The sequence below is a fragment of the Somniosus microcephalus genome, chromosome 4 (genome assembly GCF_052327205.1).
Source record: "Somniosus microcephalus isolate GS21.2 chromosome 4, FLI_Smic_1.0, whole genome shotgun sequence".
NCBI classification, from domain to species: Eukaryota; Metazoa; Chordata; class Chondrichthyes; order Squaliformes; family Somniosidae; genus Somniosus; species Somniosus microcephalus.
Window position 1 is genome coordinate 218221720 of NC_140990.1, and position 14424 is coordinate 218236143.

Below are 14424 nucleotides of genomic sequence, written 5' to 3' on the forward strand. Positions count from 1 at the left end.
TCAAAGGGTGCAAAAACGTATGGCTTACTACGAAACCTAGTAACCCCAGAGAAGCCGTAGAAAAGGATTTTGAAAACATAGTGTCAATCCTACAGGACCACTTAAACCCCACATCGCTGCTGATAGCAGAAAGATTTAAGTTTCACAAAAGGAACCAGCATAAAGATGAAAGTAATGCTGAGTATTTAACGGAATTGCGCAAGCTATCAAAACACTGCCAGTTTGGAACGGGACTAGCAGATACATTAAGGGACAAGTTTGTGTGTGGGCTTCAAAGTGAAGGAACCCAGAAACGGCTTCTATCAGAAAAGGATCTTACGCTGGACAAAGCTTTCAGCATTGCAGTATCACAGGAAGCAGCAGCACGGGGCGCGGCAGAGATACAACGGAGACCGCAAGAATATGGCACAAATGAAATGTCATACGGAACAGTGAAGTGTTATTGCTGCGGCAGAACAACACACAACCATAATGATTGCTGGTTCAAGGACAAAGTGTGCAGACAGTGTGGAAAAGTAGGACACATAGCAAGAGCCTGCAGGTCGGGAAAGGAAACCAGCAGCAAGAAATCTTCACAGGAGAAGTACAAGAAGGTACATAAGGTGACGGAGAGTAGTTCAGACGAACAGAAAAGTGATACTGACTCTGGATGCTAGGAGCTGGGTTGTCTGAAACTACATAATGTGATCAAAACAGAGGATCACCAAACTATCTGGGTCATGCTCAAGATAGCAGGAGTCCAAGTGAAAATGGAATTGGACACAGGATCAGCCCTAACAGTCATAAACCGAAGGGACTACAAGCGGCTATTCTCACATATACCCTTGAGAGATACAAAGATTGTCTTGAAGACGTACACGGGGCAAAAAGTCTACCCCAAAGGAAAAATAAGGGTGAACGTTATATATAATGGCAAGGAAACACACAAAAATGGACCTATATGCATTGCCAGATGGAGGACCACCACTACTAGGACGTGAATGGATCTGGAAGATACAGATAGATTGGCATTCCATACAAGCACTGACTGTAGATGCCAAAAAGGATGACGACGTCACACCTGGACGACTGTCAAAAATGCTAACTGACGCACAAGAAGTGTTCCAGCAGGGACTCGGAACACTAAAAGGCATAACAGCGACGTTAAAAATAGAGGAAAATGCAAGCCCAAAGTTTTTTAAGGCCAGACCGGTACCTTATGCGATCCGCCCAGCCGTCGAAGCAGAGCTGGAAGGTTTGGAACGTTCAGGAGTACTGTCCAAAGTGGACTGGAGCGAGTGGGCTACACCCATCGTTCCTGTAATGAAGAGGTCGTTGAGTAATACGCCTGGGGAACCAAAGAAGGTTCGCATCTGTGGGGACTTTAAGGTGACAGTGAACCCAGTCCTTCACACTGTACAATATCCGCTTCCGCGGATTGAAGATATTTTCGCCTCGCTATCTGGAGGGAAACGCTTCACTAAGATTGATCTGGCCCAGGCGTACTTGCAAATGGAGGTAGAAGAAGCCTCGAAACAGTACCTCACGATCAACACTCATAAAGGTCTCTACCAATACAACCGGCTGTTGTTCGGGGTAGCATCAGCTCTGGCTATTTGGCAAAGGGCAATGGAACAAGTCCTGCAAGGGATTCCAGGGACCCAGTGTTATTTGGACGACATCCTGGTCATGGGCGAAAATGACATTGATCACCTCGCCAACCTGGAGCAAGTGCTCACTAGATTGAGGGAATATGGGCTCTGAGCTAACCTCCACAAATGCGAGTTTTTCCAGAAGCAGATCTCATATTGTGGCCACGTTATTGATAAAGAGGGGTTACATAAGTCCCCTGAAAAGATTGAGGCAGTAGTCAAGGCTCCAGCACCGGAAAATGTGTCACAACTGAGGTCCTTCCTCGGGCTGGTGAACTACTATCATAAGTTCTTGCCGAATTTGTCAACCGTACTACACCCACTGAACACCCTACTGCAAACAGGGGTACCATGGAAGTGGAGTGACGAATGTAAATGAGCTTTCCAGAAGAGCAAAGCATTGATCACATCAAAAGAGGTGTTGGCTCATTTCAACCCAGCTCTACCAATTCGTTGGTGTGTGATGCATCACCCTATGGCATTGGAGCGGTGCTGTCGCACAAATTCCCGGACGGCTCGGAGAGGCCAGTAGCCTTTGCGTCTCAGTCACTAACCTCAGCCGAGCGTAACTACGCCCAGTTTGACAGGGAGGCCCTCAGCCTAGTGTGGGGAGTGAAAAAGTTCAATCACTATCTGCACGGACAGAAGTTCACCTTGCTGACTGACCACCAACCACTTGTCTCCATCTTTAATCCAAAGAAGGGCGTTCCGGTGATGACTGCGCAACGGCTACAAAGATGGTCCCTTTTTCTAGGGGCACACCAATATGAAATCGAGTATAAGGGCACGAAACAGCATGGAAACACTGATGGGCTATCATGCCTGCCACTGCCTACTGCGGAGGAAGCACCAGCAGTGGATCCTGTCAAAATATTTCATTCGACTATAATTGAATGCTTGCCAGTAACTAATGCTGGTATAGAGAAGGAGACCCGAAATGACCCGACACTGTCTCGGGTATATGATTTGACGGTGAAGGGATGGCCAGCACATGGCGACTCACTGTTGCCAGCATTCTCATCCAGAAGAGAACAGCTATCAGTATGCCAGGGGACCTTGATGTGTGGATCCCGAGTGGTGATTCCACCCAAGTTAAGGGAGAGAGTGCTCAATGAGCTTCACGAAGGTCATCTGGGAGGGGTGAAAATGAAAAGCCTTGCTAGGGCTTATGTGTGGTGGCCAGGGATCGATCAGCAAATCGAGGACCTGACAAAGAGCTGCTCAGGATGCCAGAAGGTCCAAAATGCACCACCACATGCCCCTCTACACCCATGGGAGTGGCCCTCATCTCCATGGCAATGGGTGCATATTGATTTTGCTGGTCCATTCATGGACTCAATGTTTTTAATAGCCGTGGATGCGCACTCAAAATGGCCTGAGGTGATCAAAATGTCCTCCACCACCATGGAGAAAACTATTGCAGTCCTACGGACCATTTTTGCCAGGAATGGCTTGCCAGAGCAGATTTGCTCTGATAACGGACCACAGTTTGTGTCCGAAGAGTTTCAAAGATTTATGAAAAGTAATGGGGTAAGGCATTACACATCCGCCCCGTATCATCCAGCCACAAATGGATTGGCTGAGAGGTTCGTACAAACCTTTAAGAAGGCAATGAAGGCTATGTACAATGACAACATTCCGGTGCAGCACAAGGTGGACAATTTCCTGTTCGCCTACCGGAATGCGACACATGCAGTCACCAACCAGGCCCCGGCCATGATGTTCTTTAACCAAAGGTTGAGATCTCGTCTGGATTTACTGAGACCAAATGTACGAAGAGATGTTGAGAGTAAGCAATTCCAGCACATCAATAAGAAGCCGACAAGGAGCTTCAATGTAGGGCAACCAGTCTTGGCCCGCGACTACAGAACAGAGAAATGGCAACCAGGAACGATATGCACACGGCAGGGGCCACTAATGTACACAGTGGATGTTGGGGAGAACATTGTGAGACGCCATGCTGACCAGATCCTAGAGTCACAGGAACGAGTCAACCCCATGTCTTGGCCATACGTACCTCATGAGGAACCCGACGTACAGGTCGCATCTACCTCAGAAACAATAGCATTGGAAGCTGATGAATCAACTGACGACAGGGTGTTAGAATCGCCTCCGCACCAAGAGCGAGACACTCGGGAAAGGCATTATCCAGAAAGAATCAGGAAGCCTCCCCAAAGACTGAATTTCTAAATAGACTATTTTCAGTTAATGTTGCATGTTAAAAGTGTTAATTGTAATTCGTTTGATATTTAATTGTTAAATGAGTGTTATGGTACTGTTAATCTAAAAGGGGAGGAATTGTAATGTATGTACCTTTAAGGGGAGAACTACTTTTTACAGCTCCTGTATACTGTTGTACCAGCAGTGACCACACCTGTATATAAACCCTGAGTAGTGATCTGTATAGTTAGTTCTAGAGTAACCCTCATTCAGTAAACACCTGTTGAATCGTTCCCTGCAGTCTTGTTGTCTAATTATTGAAGGACACAACATCAAGATACACAGATCTAACAATAACCACAGGAAAAATGGACTGCAGTGTGTGATGTCAATGTCTACCACATTTGCCCCAAGGATTGCAAACTTTCTGTAGTTACATTCAGCATTTTGGCCTGATAATGGCAACTGCTCTGCATTGGCAAAGAAGGTTAGGAAAGTTGGTAGAAAAATGAGTCTATATTGCAATGTCACTGTTTGACAAAGTGCATCATGTGCATAATTTTTATTAATTAAACTCTCATTTATGCCTCAATTACATATGACATATGACATGATTTGTTAGTACATATGGGGGCATCTGTCAGGTGTGATGCACTAGGGATTCAATTATTAAATATGCGCTCCAGCACACAGTCCCAATATCCTCATCCTAAAATGTATGTCACGCACATGCACAGAAAAAAGTTGTAAAATTGAGCTCATGTGGTCCAGTTTCATGAAACCTGAAGGGTATGCTTGTTGTGCGCAAAGAAAGGATATTAATGAAGCATGCAAGTTAGAGCTAATCTGAAAATGTAGATTAGGTTAATTCTGAAACAGACACTTCACTAAAATGCTATAAATACCACTTTACAGATGATGCTCAATGGAATTGTATTTTTCAACATAGTTAGCTATCACTTCTCTAGACAGTGAAATATGAGCAACAATGCCGGATAATAAAAGACTCTCCCAGAAGCTGAACCATAGTAGCTTCATTCCAGAGTATAAATTGCATAAAACATCTAAGTGACTTCCTAAATCATTTGCACTGACAAATAAAAGGCATATTACACCACCCAAAGAGGAATTTTTCTGTTTGATTATATATGTGTGCCTTATGTTTTCAAACTTTTCCTGGATTTTCTCTATATTAATTAAGTTTTCATTTGTAAAGGCCTTCTAAGGTTAATGACATAATTTGCCCAGTGCTGCTATTGCTGGCATCCACACAAGATAAGATTATTAATGTTAGGTTTCATGGCTATGATATTCACCCACATTTAACAAATGATTATCTTGTCTTTCCCTCACATATACAAGGTAGACTTTAGTGTTAATTAAAATATGAGCTTGGCCAGCAGGATTCTGTCCACTCAAGGTCCCCTTGATGTCACATATGCTTACCTTCTTAATGCTGTGCTGTATTATTAGAACACTACAAATAATATGCACACTTACTTTTAGATTATGAAATCAGTAATGTCCTCTCTTCAATTTTTCGTAATGGTTTAGGAAGGTATATGCTATATTAGGATGTACTGCATTCACTGGCCTGAGTATTTGTTCAGTTAGCAAGGTTAGACAAACCAGGCAAATTACAGGTGTAAATATTACACTGAATTATTAAAAATGACCCAAACTGTCATCATTTTTATTACAAACAAAAGTTATTTACATCATGCAGATACCAACCTGTTCTGGTAAATGTTAATTTCAAAATCAGAAGTCTTCATGTTGTGAGCTGAAATCTGAGTGGAATAGCAATGTTCAGTTTTTACTATCTCCAGTAAGAATGGAGACAGTTTCAATAAATTATGTGCATACTGAGTAATTGAAGAGAGAGCAAACTGTGCAGTGATAGCAGGAGACTATTGTTAACAGCTCTAACCTGCTGCTTTGTTCATACAGGAATATTTTCAGTAAGACACGTTATATGTTAGAAAAATTATTAAACCACAGCAGACCACCTAGTTCAGCAAAAACATTGGCCCAGAAATTCGGGTCGGGGGCTTCCCGCGGGTGTAAGCCCCTGACCTCACTTACCTTGCGCGCCGGCCGTTGAGCTGTGGGCCCCCGTGGAATTGCAATCTTGGGCCTCCTCCAACTGCCGGCGTGCAGTGCTTGCGTATCCCAGGGGCGCAGTTAGTTCGATGCGTCCCCTGGGATCACGTGGGCCATGGGGAGCCAATCGGAGCAGGGAATGCTTCATTCATAAGTTTGACAGGAAGGGCTGTCAAACTTATAAATAAATACTATAAGCCCCAAAACATCACTTTTTTCTTACAACACACAGATTTTAGAGCTAATTAGAGACCTCAATTAGGCAAGGCTAAAGGTTCCAGTTCACGAATTACTAAGGCAAATAAAACAAAAGTTAGTATGGTAATTGAAAGAATCCACCTTTATTGTTTCTCCAAGATTTTAAAAAAATATTTTGAGTATTGATTTCATTAACCTGAAATCACCTCAGAATATACAGCTTCAAGAATTTGCATGAAATTCATCAGTGACAATACATTTCAGTAAACGGCAGGTATACAGTTACCTTTTCCATTAAAACATAAGAAACCCAGTTGCCATCCTCCATTCACACTTCTGCAGAGGATAGTCTTTGAATATAGGCTTTAGCCAAAAGAAAACTTTCTCCCTTTCGTTAGGTTGCTATTTCCTGGTTAAGAGAACAGATAAATAACCTACTTCCTGTGCCAATGCTGTTGCATAACCAACTAATAGGAAGTGCATGAAAGGGGCTAATGAATGACTTACCTGCCTGTGCCTAATTTCCACGTTGTGCTTTTCCTTGACAGCATGACCAAGATTGAGAACTTGCTGTACGTGAGACTGTGGGTGTACAACAGCATGCGGCACCAACCCACTGGTATGATAGTTATATGATATACAGAACAATGAAGATAAAGTCACAAGTGCATTCTATTCAGTTTATGAGTTGTTTACATTAAAAATGACAAAGCATCCATTATTATATTTATACAACGAAAGTGCCATAAACTTTATTGTATTGGAAAAAAAGACAACTACAAACATAACAGGAAATCCTACTTGCATTATAATTTGTTTCTGAGAGTATCAAAGCTCAGGAAGAGGTTTCACTTTCAATACTAAATGGCAATGCTAATATTTCAACTTTTGTGATAATAATTGAAGAGTTGAAAACTCAGATTCATTCCCTTTAGGTGAGATTAGAGGTAACTTCTTTCCTCCATAGAGAAGTGGATTTGTGGAACAGATTCCTAGCAAGACCAGTGGAGGCTGTGTCACTTTACTTCTTCAGGAAATAGCTGAATAAATTATTAGCTGGGACTGGAATGGAGGTTATAAGGATGGTTATTGACTAAAAAGATCAGACCCTATATAGGACACAATAGTGCTCTTTTGCTGAGGCGGGGAAGGAACATTGTGGCGAGTAGCAGGCGAGGATCAAATCATTCAGAAGTGAAGAAAAATGCCTGTTCTTCAGTTTGCTTTATTACTGTAGTGTCCGAGTATAAATAATACACGGACTGCAGGAGAATAATAATAACAGGTATTTACTGAACAGAGGGTACTCTTTTTGTTTGGACCCAAAAAAAAAACCCAATTGGACCGTAAATAAACAAAAGTTCAACTAAAACTTAACAAATCAAATTAAAATTTGGTTTTCCGGGTTGATAATGCACTCCAGTCCCCGCGGCGTCCACCGGTCGCAGAAATACTCAAGCGCGCCGGTGGACACCGCGTGCTCCGTCTCCAGGGCCACCCGGGCGCGAACATGGCCGCGGAAGAGAGGCAGGCAATCCGGCTGGACGACCCCCTCGACCGCCCGCTGCCTGGACCAATTGATGGCTCTTTCAGCCAGGCCCAGGAGCAGGCCCACAAGAAGGTCCTCCAACCTGTCCGCTCCCCTCCACACCGGGTGACCGTAGATCAAGAGCGTGGGACTGAAGTGCAACCAAAAATCGAGGAGCAGCCCCTTCAAGTAGTGAAAGAGGGGCTGCAACCTCTCACACTCCATATAAACATGAAACACGGACTCCTCCAGGCCGCAAAAAATGCAGGCGGCCTGGGAGTCCGTGAACCTACTTAAAACCTTATAGCACAGGACCGCTCCGTGCAACACCCTCCAGGCCAAGTCCCCGATGGAACAAGGGAGGACTCCCGCGTAGAGAGCCCTCCATTGGGAACCTCCGCCACCGCCAGTCGACAAGACGCCACGCCAAGGCGTGTCCGGACGGTAGACGAAGATGGCAAAGTGGAGAGTGTGCAGGAGCAGCCCGTACAGGAAACCCCTCCGTGCGGATTGAAAAGGTATGGAGGATATTTCCTCGAGACGGCTCAAGTTGTGAGGCGCCGGTTCCCGAGGGGAGTTTCGGGACCGGGCGCCAATGAGGAATTCCGTCCGAATGGGGGTAAGCTCGGACGGGATCGCCCCACGTGCTTGAGCCGCCTCGATACACCTAGTGGAGTCGGGGCCCAGTGCCGCTTTCACCGATTCGATGGCTTCGACCGCGAGCCGGACGTTGGCCTAGGACAGGCGCCGCGCCAGCTCCTCCGGCGCCATCCAGCCCGCTCCTCCGCCATCAAGCAGGTCCCTGACTCTGGTCACCTTGCCAGGCACAGCCCTGCCCTCCGCCAGCCGCCCGAACCCGCGTTCGTGGAGGTGCAGATTCCCGAGCAGCGGCTCCCGAAGGAGAGCCGCCGCTCCTGACGGGGGAGAGCGCCGCCTGGAAGCGACGTAGTTCCAAACCCATAGCAGTTCCTGGTAGAAGACAGGCAGCTCCCGCAGGCCGGTATGCCTGCTGCCCACTTTTGCGAACGGGAGCTGCGTGTCGTAATTGAGGCCGTGCAGCTGGTGGAAGAAAAACGTCGCCAGCGCACACCATCTCGGAGGATTCTCGACGTACAGGTATCTCTGCAGCGTCTGAAGACGGAAAGTCGCAGCCTGGGTGCAAAGGCACACCAACGCCTGACCGCCCTCCCTAAGCGGGAGACACAGAACCGCGGCAGAGACCCAGTGCTTCCTTTTGTCCCAGAAGAAGTCGATGAGCTTCTTCTGCATCTTGGCGACAAATGCAGGGGGAGGGATCAAAGTGACCAACCGGTACCACAACATGGCGGCCACCAGCTGGTTTATGACCAGTGCTCGACCCCTGTAGGACAACACTCAGAGCAGTCCTGTCCAGCGTCCTAGGCGAGCGGTGACTTTGGCCTCCAGCTCTTGCCAGTTCGCCGGCCAGGCGTCCTCGGCAGGGCTAAGGTAGACTCCCAAATAGAGGAGGTGCATGGTGCTCCAGGCGAAAGGCCTGAACTCCTCCGGCAGGGAGTCCACCCGCCACTGACCCACCAGGAGTCCGGAACATTTCTCCCAGTTGATCTTGGCGGAGGATGCGTCCGAGTAAATCTGCTGGCATTCCCGCATCCTCCGTGTGGTGTATGTAACCGTTCCACCTTTAAGAGAACTATTTTAAGAGATGCACTACTTTATCTTGGCTGCTATATACTGTAATACCGGTGGTGACCACACCGGTATATAAATGCTGTGTAATGATTTATTGGGCAGTTCAGCCTGACCTTCGACTAGTAAAGACCTGTTGAATTTATTCTTGTGGTCTGTGTGCAGTGATTCTTATTAACAATAACTAGAACACACAGACTTAACAGTGGCGACGATGACGATCTTACCCTGCGGCAAAGATATATCCAAGGCAGTTTAACGGGCGTCGAGAAGAGGCATCCGCCCTCATCACCCTGCTGAGAAAAGACTCGGGTCTGAAGAGCAAGGAAGAATCCTGACACGAAACCTTCCATCAGCAACAGGCAGTGATCATCCCTTCTACCACAGGTGGTGGGTAAGTCGATCAGCGACGAGCAGCAAGTCGGCCACGTTGGCTGTGAAGTAGGGGAGGGACAAACGGAGGATATAAGGGCGGAGAACTCGACCACGGCCGGGGAAAAGAGCCGGACAGAAGTCGGGGCCAGAGGCGCTGAGACTGGGGCAGCGTAAGGCACGGGAGCCGCGGTGAATGCAAACGCAGCCGGTGTAAAAGACCGGGCTGCAAGCGGGCTGGGAGACGCAACAGCATCGAGAGAGAGCTCGACCGCGACCGGGGAAAAAGGCCGGGCAGCTACCGAGGCCGCGAGGCGCGGGAGAAAATAAAAATAATTTTAAAAAAAACGCGGAGAACTCAGCCGCAGCCGGTGGAAAGGACCGGACTGCAAGAGGGGCTGGGAGGCACGATTTGAGAACCGCTGGGGAGGGCGAACACAGCAATACGGCAATCGTCATTACAGCCAGTGGGGGAGAAAGGCAAACGCGGGAAGCCGCCATTTTCGTAGGCGGGGGAAGAAGACAAGCGCGGGAAACTGCCATTTAAAAAAAAATAAATAAAAGAAAAATTTCTTTTTGTTTCTCAAGAAGATTGCAAGGATGCCTAAGCATGGTAACATCAACGATTTCGATGCCGATGTTGAAGATTGGGCCACGTATGTAGAATGCATAGAGATTTATTGTAAGGCAAATAAAATATCAGATGAAGATAAAGCACTAACCTTACTAAACTCAATGGGTGCGAGGACATACGGGCTATTGAAGCATCTTCTATCACCAGCTAAACCGGCGGATCAGGCTTTCGCTAATATTGTTGCTGTCCTGAGAAATCATTTGAACCCCACACCGCTGATGTTAGCAGAACGATTTAAATTTTATGCGAGGACGCAACTGAAAGAGGAAAGCAACGCGGAGTATTTAATTGAACTGCGTAAGCTAGCGAAATACTGTCAGTTTGGGGAAAGACTGACAGAGGCACTGAGAGACAAATTTGTGTGTGGATTGTCGAAAGAAGGAACACAAAAGCGGCTGCTTGAAGAGAATGATCTTACACTTGATAAGGCTGTCACTATTGCAGCATCGCACGAAGCCGCAGCGAGAGGCACTGCGGAAATGCAGCTGAAGGCAGCGGTACTCAGCGTAGATCAAATGGCTTTGGGTACAGCGAAATGTTATCGTTGTGGAAAGACAACACACGATCAGAACCAATGCTGGTTTAAAAATCAGGAATGTAGAAAATGTGGCAAGCTTGGTCACATAGCTAAAGTATGCCGGTCAGGAAAGAAGACCAGCAACAAAAAGTCACCGCAGGAAAAGTGCGGAAAGGTACATAAGGTGGCTGAGAAGAGTTCGGATGAACAGAATTCGGATTCAGACTCCAACAGCAAGGAACTGGGTCGTCTGAGAATTCACAATGTGAGTAAGGAAGCTGACCTACAAACTATCTGGGTCACACTTCAGATAGCAGGAGTCCAAGTGAAGATGGAATTGGACACCGGATCGGCGTTGACGGTCATGAATAAGCAAGATTACAAAAGGTTATTCACACATATTCCCCTACGGGATACGGAGATAGTATTGCAGACATACACGGGGCAAAGAGTATACCCCATCGGAAAGATAAAAGTCAAGGTGGTACACAAGGGCAAAGAACACCAAGGAATGGACTTATATGTACTACCTGAGGGAGGTCCACCACTTCTGGGCTGGGAGTGGATCAGGAAAATAAATATGGACTGGCACTCCCTAAAAGCAATAACGGTAGATTCCGGAAAAAAAGATGTCAAACCTGAACGATTGTCCAGAATATTGGATGATGCTAAAGAGGTGTTCCAACAGGGACTGGGAACACTGAGAGGAATTACGGCAAAAATCAAGATTGCAGAACATGCAAACCCAAAATTTTTCAAAGCCAGACCGGTACCTTATGCGATACGACCTGCTGTGGAAGCTGAGCTGGAAGGGCTAGAACGTTCAGGAGTACTGTCTAAGGTGGACTGGAGTGAATGGGCCACGCCCATTGTTCCCGTCATGAAGCGTTCATCGAGTAACAAGCCAGGGGAACCGGGGAAGGTCCGCATCTGTGGAGACTTCAAGATCACGGTTAATCCGGTGCTTCACACGGTGCAATATCCGCTTCCGCGGATTGAGGATATCTTTGCTTCATTGTCTGGCGGGAAACACTTCACCAAGATAGACCTGGCGCAAGCGTACTTACAGATGGAAGTTGAGGAAGAGTCGCGCCAGTATCTCACAATCAACACGCACAGAGGCTTGTATCGATATAATAGACTGGTTTTTGGAGTGGCTTCGGCTCCAGCAATTTGGCAGAGGGCCATGGAGCAGGTATTACATGGAATTCCAAGCACTCAATGTTACTTGGACGATATCCTGATTACAGGAGATGACGATGAGGAACACCTTGCAAATTTGAAACTGGTGCTCACCAGATTGAAGGAATATGGACTTCGAGTTAATCGCCAGAAATGTGAGTTCTTTCAGAAACGGATCTCGTACTGTGGTCATGTCATTGACCAGGAGGGGCTGCACAAGTCACCTGACAAGATCGAAGCTGTTGTGAAGGCTCCCGCTCCGGAAAATGTATCCCAGTTGAGGTCGTTCCTAGGGTTGATTAACTATTACCATAAGTTTCTGCCAAATCTATCCACGGTGCTGCACCCGCTGAATGCTCTTTTGCAGAAGGAAGTACCATGGAAGTGGAGCGAGGACTGTAAGAAGGCCTTTCGCAAAAGCAAGGCATTGATCACCTCAGAGGAAGTGTTGGCTCACTTGAACCCAACGCTACCTATTCGTTTAGCTTGTGATGCTTCTCCTTATGGTATTGGAGCAGTACTCTCACACAAGTTGCCAAATGGCTTGGAAAGGCCAGTCGCATTTGCATCCAGATCATTGACCTCCGCTGAGCGCAACTATGCTCAGATAGATAGGGAGGCTCTCAGCCTTGTGTGGGGAGTAAAGAAGTTTAATCATTACCTGCAGGGCCAGAAGTTTACACTGCTGACAGACCACCAGCCGTTGGTATCCATTTTTAACCCTAAGAAGGGTGTTTCGGTGATGACAGCACAGAGGTTCCAGAGATGGTCCCTTTTCCTAGGGGCACATCAATATCAGATGGAATTCAAAGGTACAAAGCAGCATGGTAATGCTGATGGGCTGTCGCGCCTGCCACTACCTACTGAGGAGGAGGCACCGACGGTTGACCCGGTGGAGTTATTTCACTCGACCATCATCGAATGTTTACCTGTCACCAATGCAAATATTTAAAGGGAGACTAGGAATGACCCGACACTGTCCCGGGTCTACGAATTGACAGTAAAGGGATGGCCAGCCCATGGTGATCCACTGTTACCGGCATTCTCAGCAAGACGAGAACAGCTGTCCATCTGTCAGGGAACACTGATGTATGGAACAAGGGTGATTATCCCTCCTAAGTTAAGAGAGAGAGCTCTAAAGGAACTACATGAAGGTCATCTGGGGGGAGTCAAGATGAAAAGCCTTGCTAGGGCTTATGCGTGGTGGCCGGGTATCGACCAACAGATAGAGGATCTGACGAAAAGCTGCTCAGGGTGCCAAAAAGTCCAAAATGCACCTCCAATTGCACCGCTGCATCCATGGGAATGGCCTTCAACCCCATGGCAACGTGTACATATTGACTTTGCTGGTCCATTCATGGACTCCATGTTTTTAATTGCGGTGGACGCACATTCTAAATGGCCAGAAGTGATTAAAATGACTACCGCTACCTCGGAGTAGACGATCGCGGTGCTAAGAACGATATTTGCAAGAAATGGATTGCCAGAGCAAATATGTTCAGACAACGGACCACAGTTCGTGTCAGAGGAATTCCAGAAATTCCTGAAGAAGAATGGGGTGAAACATTATACCTCTGCCCCATATCATCCAGCTACGAATGGGCTGGCCGAGAGGTTTGTACAGACGTTCAAAAAGGCAATAAAGGCCATGAGCGAAGATCAGATTCCACTGCAACTCAAGGTGGACAATTTCCTACTGGCATATCGAAATGCCACCCATGCAACAACAAACCAAAGTCCTGCCATGATGTTCTATAACAGGAGGTTGCGGTCCAGGTTGGACTTGTTAAAACCAAATGTGCGGAGGGAAGTCGAAAACAAACAGTTCCAGCATATCAATAACAAGCCCACTCGGAGTTTTGAAATAGGACAACCGGTGTTAGCCAGGGACTATAAAAACGAGAAATGGCAATCTGGAACAATTCGGGCCAGACAAGGACCCCTGATGTACACGGTAGATGTTGGTGAAAACGTAATGCGACGTCATGCTGACCAACTGGTGGGATCGAGAGCAAGGGTCGAGCCCATGGTTACGACAGAGACAACCGTGGAGGAAGTTAGTGAACCTGAAGCATCTACCTCAGAAGTGAATATACCTGATGATGATGTCCTATCCATAGGGGATCAACTAGATGAGTCACCCCAGCAACGAGAACCAGAGACCCCTGAAAGGCGTTATCCGTCTCGGATCAGGAGGCCTCCTCAGAGACTGAATCTGTGAACTGTTTTTACATGAAGTTGTGTATATATGTTATTATGTTATGTTAAATGGGGAATATATACTGTTAAGCTAAAAAGGGAGGATTGTGGTGTATGTAACCGTTCCACCTTTAAGAGAACTATTTTAAGAGATGCACTACTTTATCTTGGCTGCTGTATACTGTAATACCGGTGGTGACCACACCGGTATATAAGTGCTGTGCAATGATTTATT